The sequence below is a fragment of the Bidens hawaiensis genome, unplaced genomic scaffold (genome assembly GCF_021521415.1).
Source record: "Bidens hawaiensis isolate Kalapana, Puna unplaced genomic scaffold, B.hawaiensis_p1.1 tig00043362_1, whole genome shotgun sequence".
In the NCBI taxonomy this organism is placed as follows: domain Eukaryota; kingdom Viridiplantae; phylum Streptophyta; class Magnoliopsida; order Asterales; family Asteraceae; genus Bidens; species Bidens hawaiensis.
In genome coordinates this window covers 67,196-79,515 of record NW_027497679.1, presented here as the reverse complement: position 1 = coordinate 79,515, position 12,320 = coordinate 67,196, and the positions used below count along the sequence as shown (strand labels likewise).

Below are 12,320 nucleotides of genomic sequence, written 5' to 3'. Positions count from 1 at the left end.
TTGTCGCCGAGTTATATTATTATATTCAAAACATAACCGTTGGGTTTGAACGGTCAAATTTAAAAAACAAAAAAAACACAAATTCTTCTTCAAACTCATCCATTTCATACACTACACATAATCAAATGCTTTAAATAAACAAAAAAAATGAATCCTAAAAATAACCCGAATCACCCATTCCTTACTTTCGGTCAATTCCACGGTTTGCAAAACCAACCGAACGTAAACATGCAATGGAACCCGAACACCCGAAACCAACCGAACAAAAATTACTTGTTTCCTTTTCCGGAACCTGAATTTAACATGTATGAGAACCATAGTTACCTAATTCGCTACCCTAGCCGCGAATTTCGTACTTGATCGGTTCGTACCGAATCGGAATTTGAAAGCGAATTCAATCGCTTTGGTTCGGCGTTCCGATTCCGGTCAATTCGGCGTTCTGATTAAGCCCGAATCGGCGATCCAAATCCACATCATGCACCGAACCTACGCAATTGAAATCGCTATTCCAAATCCAAATGGTACTAGGGCTGTTCAAAAAGCTCACAGCTCGAAGCTCGCTCGAAAAAAGCTCGGAGAAAGCTCGCTCGAAATCGGCTCGATTGTAAATGAGCCGAGCTTGAGCTAGCCCCAGCTCGACTCGAGCTCGCTCGATAGGCTCGCTTGATTGGCTCGAACTATTTTATTTTAATTTATTATATATATATATATATATAAACATACATGCATAAAATTATCGAACCCAGTAATTTTAACATATGGGCTTTCCTTTAATCCAGCCCAGTTTCCTTTCTCACTCCATAGTTCATATTCATAAATTCATATACTGAGTAACTGAGATATGGGACTTCATAGTTCACACACTCAATAATCAGTATATGTTCCATTTTCCACCATAACCCTAGCCGCTCATATTCACCTCCGTCATCGTTCGCCGCTCATATTTACATTCGCCATCGCCCGCCGCTCATAGATGATACTTATCTACTTAATTTTGTATTTGGTTTGGTTTAGACTTGTTGAACATATTTTGTTTTCGATGGTGTTATTAGACGTATTTATTTAGTTTGTATTTGGTTGATGTTGATCTCAACTTCATATTTATTTAGTTTAACTTGATAGTTGCATATAATTTTTATTATTACAGGTAAACTCGAGCCAAATCGAGCCGAGCCGAGCCGGCTCAATTTAAAACCGAGCCGAACTTTAGCTCAAATTTATCGCTCGATTAAGAGCTCGAGCTTGAGCTGAGCCAGCTCGATTGAATATCGAGCCGAGCTTGAGCTTTCCTTGGCTCGGGCTCGGCTCGTGAACAGGCCTAAATGGTACGTTCGGCGGTAATTTTTTGGCGGTAATTTCTTTATGGCGGTAAACAACTGATGGTATTCCGGCAGATTTGGCGGTAATGTTTAGCGCTTGTAAATTCTATGGAACCTGAATTCTAAAAATTCAAAATCATTCCAACCCAATTACATACCAAATTACATATACAATTCCAATTTTCTAGCAATCTCAACTACCAGTCTACATACCCAATTCCAAAGGAAATGAAAAAAAGATAATGAGTTGATTAGATGTGGATCTTAGAATTTTTATGGTCAACTTTTTTGAACTTATGTTTTGAAGTATTATGTATTTTTGAACTTATATTTGAAGTTTCGAAGTTTGAACTTTAAATTGCAAATATTAATAAATATATGAAAGGCATTATATTTTGAACTTTAGTAGAAAACGAATACATCGAATTGAAATACATGGTACATCATACCAGTATGTACCGGTTCGTATCGAAATGAACCTACCCCGCGAACCGAAAACGTAAGCATCTACCAATTGCGTACCCGTTTCGCGAACCCGTACTGAGGTGTACCACGAATTAGGTAACTATGATACAAACTACCTCATGTCCCAAAACTCATGCCGGCATTCGGGTCTACCCAACCGGAGCCGGAGCCGGAACCGGAGACTCGAACGACACGGGCCTCCGGTTCAAGCCAAAATCCGGCCCGTAAACACAAAAAAAACAACAACCAGGGGAGCCGATTGCACAACGTGATCCATACAAACATTCGACCAGAGATGAGGAAGTAGCCCTCACAAGGGCTTGGATCGTTGTTTCGGAGGATCCCGACGTTGGTAAGTTTTTTAATTTGGTGACGTGGCACAAGAGGGGCTACAAAACAATTACACCCCAAAACACAAATTTCCTACTCTTTGCTCATTGGGCGCCACGTGTCGCAATTCGTCCCAAATTATAGCCCCTCCACTACACATAGCCTTATTAAGGTGAGTGTAAAAGAGTAATAGCTTAAAAATAACTTTTAAGTATTTTTAATACTTGAGGTACTCGGCCAGTCAGTCTGAATGGAGCTAATTTCTTAAGACATTTTGAGTTCGTTTCGGGGAGGGGTGTAATTGAGCCAAGTCGACTTGTTTAGCTTACGAGAACTCGAGCCTTTTTAGTTTGTATGATTTGGATACATATTGATGATGAGATTTTGGTTTGGTGTCATAGGTCCTATGGGCCGAGGATTAGACTCACCAACTCTATGTCGCACCGTTGAGTTTCTTAAAAGGAATCACTAATGCACACATTAAGGTCAAACATATTTACTGGTTAGTGTTGATTGTTTTTAAGTTAACTTTTACTTTTTTGGGTTAAATATGAAAAGTTTTGTAATTGCATATAATCATTATTGTAGTTTCGGTTTATATGCTTGTAACTGGGTTGAGATGCATATCTGTAACATCATACACATTCCATTCATCATATTTTACCCTATAATTTAACAACAATTCATATGTATTAACATTTAATACTCATTTTTAAAAATCTCTCACAACTCATCCACCATTTTTATCTTTGTCTTATTCACTAATAGTTATTTTATTATATTTCTTGTTTTTATACACTCACGATAATTTAAAGAATGATGAATAGTAGCTTTTTATATATAAAAAGTTGGTATAACAAATTTTTATAATTTAGGGTTAGGGTAAACAAATGGTGAATGGGTTGAAGTTATTTTTCACCACATATGTTTAAATTCTAAAGATGGGTGAAGATAATGATTGAGATGGGAATGCTCTAATTAGTTTGTTCAAATATTTATATATTATTTACTAGCTTTTAGCTTGCGTGTTACGCGGGTTACTTTTAGTTTGTTTTTAATAATGTATTTTTTATTACTTATTCTTTATGTATATTTTTCAGGTAAGATGTGTTTAGGTATTAAACTTATTAGTTACATGAACTTATAAAATATGTTATATTTATTAGTTTGTTTTGTTTTTTGTTTATATCTCAAATGAGTCTCATTGGTCTAGTAGTGTCCTAACATTTTGTTATTTAAGATGCGAAATTTTGTCTTAATATACATGAATGCACAAAAAAATTTATATGGCTTGTGTTTTTTTCGTTTGTATTGAGTTGTTACGGCTCGTTGGTGATGTAGAACATATATATTGTTTAATGGATCATAAAAAATGGGCTCTCATGTGTCTGTCAATTAATGTAGCCCAACATTTTGTTTTTTGTTGATTAACATATGTATTTTGTGCTTGATAGTGAATTGAGTTTTTAATAAATTGATATATTTGAATTTATGTAGGCCAATTATAGTTCCACGTCTATCTGAAATGGGTACGTCATGTGTTATCATTTCATTTTTGAATGAATTATTAATTTGTTATATTTTTTCTAGTATGTTGTTTAGTTTGTGACTTTCTTATTATTTTGTATGTATTTGTTGTATTTATAGATTTTGTAGTTTTGTTATTTTTGTGTAATAAAAGAACAATTAATTTGTTAATTAGTTTTTATTCTTATCAAATATAATAGAAGTTGTATTAGTTTATGAATTATATTAACGAAAATTTTATGATTATATGTAAAAACTAAGTTTTAATTATTTTTTATTAATAATGTATACGTTTTTAATATTTTATACATAAACTTTGTATTATGAAGTTTTGTAGATTTATTTCTTTTTTATATTTTAAAATGGGTAATAATTGGAAATCGTCATTCGAAAGTGCCGCTATAATGATAATAAACTGTTTTGAGAAACACTTTTCTCACCTTCTTTATCAAATCATTAGTTTCGTCTAACAATTAGAAACCTAAGTTAATATTCCCCTTAATTAGGACAAACATTGTTTTTAAGTGAAAGTTTTGTAGGTTGTTGAAGGGATTTGTGTTTGTTCTTTAGTTTATTTAATCAAACATTGTGTCAATAACTATTTACAACTACTTTTAAAATAATATATTGATTTTAAATAATCTCAACTATCACCTTTTGCCACCTTTAGGCACATAATGGTATGATCTATTGCTATGTTCGCATTCTTTCACCAACCAAGTGACCACTTATTTGAAGAGTAATGACTAATATATCATTTCTAACTAACAAAACAAACAATATAACTTTTTTTTCCAAATCCAGTATTTTGGTTGTCAAGAGGACTCAGTTCAACATGAAGATTTTAATCCTGTCCAAAATGCTCATAGTACTCATTATAAGGCAGTTTGTTTTCAGGTTCAACATCCACTGCAATTGCTATCTTATAACACCGACAACAGTCCATGTTGTAAATAGTATAACCACCTCCACCTAACACCATGAGAGGAACATTAAGCGGCCTAAGTTACCTAAGACAATCTTCATGACCTTTTACAGACAAATTAAAGCATCTGAACCGATCACCAGCCAATGAATCGGGCCCATACTGAAGAACAATAGCATCAGGCTGATAAACTTCCATAACTTTGTGGAAAATCGGTCTAAAAAGACCATGAAATATATATCATCTATCCCATCATTCAAAGGCACATTTAAAGCATCATACTTTCTTTAATTCGCACCAATGTCTTTAATGTGACCCAAAACCGGGGAAAAAATCCCTAAACTTGTGAAACGAAACCATCGTAACCCAGTCAGTTGTAAAGAAAGCTTCTTCAACTCTATCGTTGTACGTGCATTGCACAATAACAATGATACATTAATTGGATGACGAAATTGCTTAATCAATGTTAGATTTTAGAGATATACAGGAAAATTGTAAGCCCAACTTACATGATTCGTCTTAACATTATACCCAAAATTGATGAAATTACCTTGCGTACAGTTTGAATGATGGCCCGATTCTAAGAAGCCAAGCATTTTTTTCAATGTATTCATAACTGAGGTATTCACAAACAAAAATCATTCATAGGGTCGTTTAACAACCTCATTCACCCGTGTAAAAAGTTGACATGTTTGGAATTTGTCAAACACTGGTGAACCAAAGCCGACTTAGCCAACTCAGCTTCGAGTTTGTCAAGCTTGGTAAACGAAGCCCCTGCCATGTTAATATCCAAGAATTAATCACATATAACACTGACAACTCAGCTTCGATTTAGGGCTTTCTTTTGGATCTCTGATGACTTTTAGGCTTTGGATTCGAATGTTTATTCACAGGCAAACAGTTAGTTGGTTATGGATGTCAAACTCTGATTGGGACCTGCGTGCTCGGGGATTCTACCCCGATTGATCTTAGACACCGTCTCTCAGTAATAATTTTGTATAAAAAATTGGTTGCAATTAAGTGCACACCAGCTTTTTGTGAAAACGCATATGAGAAGAATTATTTGTTTCTTTTCTTTGGTTTGTAGTATTCTTTTAATTGGATTTTAACTAAATGATGCTACAAAGTTGTTTTGTGAACCTTATTGCATTTGGTTCAAATTGGAACATGGTTTAAACTTATGCTATAATTAGTTTATTAAACGGTTCTTCGGGTCTTGATAATACAGTCTGTTTAGTTTTTATGCGAGCTACGCTACGAGATATGATTAAATAGTGTACCAATAACTTTTTCTGTTCATTAACTGCTTAATGTGGTACATTTTATTAAGAGTCACAAAAAAATACTTAAAATCAACCTTCAAGATCAATGTGTACTTCCTTCTTATCTTTCAGCACCCAGTTTTTTTTGTGGCTGCTATATTGAGATTGCAGTCCATTTGGACAATGACACCGTTCGCAAAGGTAAGCTAACATTATCTATAGAGTTTATATTTATCTTATAATTATAATTACACTTACTACGACAAAAAATATAATGATTCTCAAAACATATAATTATGCATGTTTACTTCAGTTGTCTTCAATAGCAGCAACCGTGATCTTCGTTTAGCCAAAGAATAGAATAGCTACACATTCTCATCGAAAAGTAAGAAACAGCTTCTCTTTTCTTCAATATTTTGTAAACTCTTAGTTAACAATAGTATAACATATAAATTGTTAACATTTAATTGTGTATAGATTTTTAATTTCTTATGTTTTAAACAACTACAAGGTGGCATTTTGTGCAGCCAAGTAAGCATATTAGATATGCAGATAATGACTTTAGCGGATGATATCTTCTTTGGGTATTTGATGAGAAGTTAGATTCTTGAAACTTATTTCCTATTTATATATTTTAACATACTGTGTATACGCATGCATTCATTATGGTTAAATATATGTGTTTTTTTTGTATTCATGATGGTTAAATATATGTGTTTTTTTTCAACAATATCGTGTATTATATGCTTTTAGTTGAAGAGTTGTAGACATTTTGAATCACTTTGTTATTTTTCAAACCCATGATGATCAACATCGAGAAGATTTGAATGACTCTGAACACCAAAATATGAGTTTTGGCTATAGTATCACAACCCCCCGCAACGCCGGGGGACGAAATACTAGTTTGGTTTAATTGTTTTGTTTTATCCAACATATAAGGTAGCACAACGATGCTTAAACTCACATAAGTAAAGCTTGGATGTTATATCGGATGAGGAATCTGGGAAAGTTGACTGAAATGAAGTAATCACTCTTGTATATTTGGACTTGACATTGAAAAGGCTGCATCTGAATGGATTCTTATAATATCAATCAATATATATATATATATATATAAGGGATGGTTCATGCGAGAAGTGATATTATAGACAGAAGTGCGAGAAGTTAATCTCAACCATTCATTATATCAATCAATGGTTTATGATACACGATGGCATTTTTGTAAATATTTTAAACCTTTAAACAGATGTTTCATGCTTAAAAGGGCAAAAACGTCAATATTGTGTAGCTTCAATAAGTAACGTCTGGAACATCCCTACTTCTACACCAAAACAGCTCGACATAACTCCTCCCATGAAATCCTTTACTCATATGAAATTGATACACATAATCGAGAAGTTTAAAGTCGATTGATTCCGTTTGGGTGTCTATAATAAGCAATCGTTCTTCTTTGTTGTGTACAAACCAGGGTTGAAGCAAAATTTGGGGTTTTTCAGATGCTACAGTGACCTAACCCTAGACAAGAAATTAAAGGTATGTTGGATAAATTGTGTTGTTATTTTTTTAATTAATGTAGCTTATGAAGTAAATAATGCATACACTTTGATCTAATTTAGTTGTAGTTTATCATAGTGCCCTACACCTAAGAAATTGGTAAAATTATGTTAGTGTTTCTTAAAGAGCGTAATTTTTCATAAAATATAAATGAAAACATTCTAGAAACTAGGTTTGTGTTGAAGAACCGTGCATGTGGTTTTTTGTGTGTAGTTAGTAGAAATATAAGATTTGGTAGTGTTGTATTTATTTCAATCCGAGCATATGATACACATATATTCTGTGTAAAGCTATAAATGTGTCATTACATTGTGTAGTTATTGGTGCTTACACCAAGCATTTAAACATTGATTGTGTGATTTATATTTTCAGGTAAAACTCGCAAAATGTGTTCTTTCTCAATGTCAAGTAGTATGGTGATTATTATGTTGATTGTTACTATTTGTTGAGAACAATGTATTGTATATTGAATTATGTAGAGTGAAAAAAGGAGTAGCTCATCACCGTATCATTTGTTTCTTGAAACCACCGAGCTTGTAAGTTGCCCTATTAATATGTTTACTATAGGATGTATGCCTGCATAGTAGTTGTGTAGGGTAACTGAATATCATCGAACTTATGGTTTATAGAACATAATATGTTTAATTTATGTGAAACGAGGTTTTAATTGTTAGGATTGCTAGTTTGGTGTCGGGTTAGTCGTGATGTTGCTGGTGCAAAATTCAAAGAGCCAGAGTCAAATATAATTTATTTATTCATCTGACATCTGTTGGTATTCGGGTGGTGTAGTTTGGAAATTATTTTTTGGCACCCCTGGTTGTTAGTTATAATATCGGTTCGGGTGTCATGCTTTAGTGGAAGGTTGTAAGTTAGTAAGTAAATGGATGTATGAAAATACTATGTAGGTACTTAATCGTGTGTAGGTATATAGTTATGTATATTAGAATTTTGAGTTGTTGTAGGTCCCATAATATGTAGGTGTAAGCTATATTGTGCAATAATATTTTCTCAAACTAATTTAGTTAACTCTGTTTGTTTCTTGTATTTTTATTTTATATAAACATATGAAAGACATTTATAGATTCATGTTCACCACTGGTTTATCCGTGTTGAGGAAGAATATTAGTCAGAAACTAAACAACGATGCACGCAAAATCAAATTATGACCATATGAAATGTTTATCTTCCCGATTACGTCAGTTGGTCACTGCTATTTAGTGTGTTATGATGTGAAGAATCTCTCAATTGATGTGTTGGACAATGCTGATACATCAAGAAAGAAGCATAGGTCGAGAGCCGAAAAGGAGAGGGGTGATGATTATGTTGGTATTCGCACGAGTACAGTCGCGAAACTGGTAAGGACATGATGTTAAAGTGTTGATATTGTAAAGTAGTTGATGTATGTATGATGCAATAGGAGTTTTTTTGTGGATTACCTACGAATGGTAAATCATCCAAAGGCACATGGAATGAAGGCGGTACAACCAATGTGGCTGAATTTAAAATGTGCCACAAAAAATAATTTTGAAGAGTTCGTGTTGTTTACAATGAGGCATATGGAGACATTCATTTGGGGGGGGGGGGGGGATAATTGTGGCTGTGGGACAGGGATGAGTTGTTGAAGCTAAAAAAGGTGTTACTCGATTTAAGGACCAAATACATAGCCAAGATTCTGTTAGCTGACATAAACACCCATAAAATAGAAATCATGAAAGCTCTCACAAAGAAATGATGACTCGGTTGCTGAAGGCTTATAGTTTTATCAAATTGATTTATGTTTTGTAGTCTCTAAACTTTAGTTTGTTTTGGTTGAACCGTTGTGATTTGACTATCTGGTTTAAACCACATGTATGTAGGTAGGGTTTTTATGACTTAATTATGTGGCTAGTTTCATTTGACAGTACTAATGTAATGAATCTTATATTTGGTTATGGAATGAACTATTTCTTGACATATTTTTTTATGTTGATAGTCGTACCATTTTTTATATGCTTTAAATTAAGGTTACTTTATAGATAATAGGCGGTTGTTTTGATGTCCTCAATTGTATTAACTTAATGTGGTTAATTATATGATAACATTAATGAAAATGAATAGGTGCATATGCTCTTCAAATGTAAATTTGCAATGAGATGGATGAATTTTAGAAACTAAGTGATGCATGACTGATATCATAATATATTTGATCCTTAGTAATAAAATCTTGACTTTTGGTTCCACTATATACTTGTGTATAAAAACGAAGTTCACCGTATGTATCACGCTAACGCAAGTGTCCAAATAATCTTACGAGTTGTAATTATGTCAACATAGAAACCTTTGTAAACGGTGGATTTTAAATTTTAGCGCTTAAATGGAGATTTACATTTGGACGATTGCAGGCTTCAATTCGTAAGGATTGTAGATTTGCCTATCACGTTAAAAAATTATTAGTTAACATAAATACGTTAGCACACATACACACACATGTGCACGCAACAAGTACACACAAAACATTCATTATTACACATATATATACAAACATACACACGGTAGTGACTATGTAAAATATGAACATACATACGTACACACATGCAAACCTACATACATACACATGTGTATACAAACGTACACATCTACATATCTACATACATACAAACATACCTAAAAATATACGTACCTACATGCATACATACCTACATCCGTACACACCTAAATAACCACATACATATGTATCTTCATACCTACATAGCTACATGCGTGCATACCTACGTATGTACACACATTCGAACCATGTACCTATATACCTACATACCTACGTACATGGACACCTATGTTAGTATATAAAGAATAATCAACATACATACATACCAACAAACCTACACATTCGAACCATGTACCTATATACCTACACATATACAGACTTACACACCTACATACCTACACATATACAGACCTACACACCTACATACATACAAACTTACTGACCTACATACCTACACACCTACCAGCCTACATACCTACCTATGTACATACCGACATACATACATACATACATACATACATAACAAAATACATACATACATACATACAAAAGGTACGCGCCTACATACATACAAACAAAACTATGTACATAAGGACATCCATATGTACAAAGATACGTACTGAAATACATACATATGCATATATATATACATACATCCATACATAAATAAATATATATACATACAAAATATGTACCTACCTACAAACGTACATACAAAGATACGTGCCTACATATGTTGATATGTAGTATAGTGTGTGCTACCTTTTACTTTACCTGTAACTTTTTCTTCTTATCTAAAGCTAATATGGTCGTCTCTACCTTTAACTCCATATAATGCAAATGAGACCTTTTGGAATCATTTCCGAACACAATTAGAAAGTTAAGAATAATTTGTTTAAACATCATTAACAAGTAAAACAAAAATACAACACCAAAAAGACTTGAATTGCGATTTTGATGTTTGTGATATGTAGTTACTAGTTACAACCAAAACTAACCTTTTACCAAACAAATTTAAAACTGCATCTTGAAAACTAAAACGTGCAGCCCTTTTAACAAATCATGCTCACTGCTTCAGATATCATATACCAAACTGCACTTTTGATTTACGACCATGAATCAATCGAATATTAGATCCATATTGTAAGCCCCCTACTTAGAATATCAATTTAAATTCCAAATGCACACTTGCATCAAACAACCATCGAAGCTTTGAAAATTATGTTGTTTTGTACCAAACATCCCGAACTTACCCTATAGTTGACCCGTTAAAAACACATTCTGACTCAAAGTTGGATTAATACAATGACCCATTTCAGTCTTCGACCTGTAACATACTATATAAAACCTTGATTAATGAACAACACTTGTGAAATGAAAACAAATGGCCCGTTTGTAGAATTTTACCCAAATTACCCTTGAGCTTCCATTGACCTGTATCAACAAAATTGGCCCGATATGACCTGAAAAATGACCTACAATCAGCAACATTTGACATTACTAATGTAATTGGTCTTTTGGTGAATGTGTGCTCGTAATTGTGTTATTTTTTTTATTTTAATTTTTTTAGCACTTTTGAATAATCATGATGTATTAAAAGAATAGAGTAAAAGTTTTGATTTTCAAAATAACGTGAACGACGTATCGCTTTATTTGTAGCATATGTAGATAACATTGTGCGTATTTAATGATGCATAAATATGTCATACATAAATATCTACAATGGTATGAAGAAACACATACGTACGTAGCTACATACATATCTACATTAGTACCTACATACATATGTACCTGCTTACAATCATGTATTAATATATATCTACATATTGATATATGTATTTTCATAAAAAGTTTACCTTAATACACAAACATAAGTATATACATAAGAAAGTACATAAGGAAACGAGGTGTGTCATAAACAGGTTATTATAAAAACAAACAGAAACTTAAATAATTATGGTGCACAAATGTTAAAACGAGCATCTGGTTGAATGTAGTATGAAAAAAATTATAGAATACTAGAAAAACTAATGAAACACAGTGTAATAATCTTGTTGGGCCAAAAAATAATGTTTAACATTAGAGTTGATATAAAGGAACCGAATGAAACCTGAAGTTATTGATATTGATTCGATGTATCATCCTGTTGTGAAAAGCATCTCACACTGAATTCGTCCAAATCTAAATCGATTTAGGGCATAATGAAATTAGGTTGAATAGTCATTGGTTAATATTATAATCAAATTAGACATTCGATTCACAAAAAAATCTGCAATGGGTGTCCAATTATTGATGGAGTTAATATAAATATGAGATTGTGAGGAGTCGATGTTTTTTGTTCTTGAACGGTAGATGTTGTGATAAACAAATGATATTTATCAAATAAAATAATATTTGAAACAACCCTGCAATTA

At 32.9% G+C, this 12,320-nt stretch overlaps 1 pseudogene; it reads right to left on the bottom strand.

Moving 5' to 3' along the window:
- Positions 1–4,356: 4,356 nt before the first annotated feature.
- Positions 4,357–5,347, bottom strand: LOC143594225 (histone deacetylase 6 pseudogene; annotated as a pseudogene).
- Positions 5,348–12,320: the final 6,973 nt, after the last annotated feature.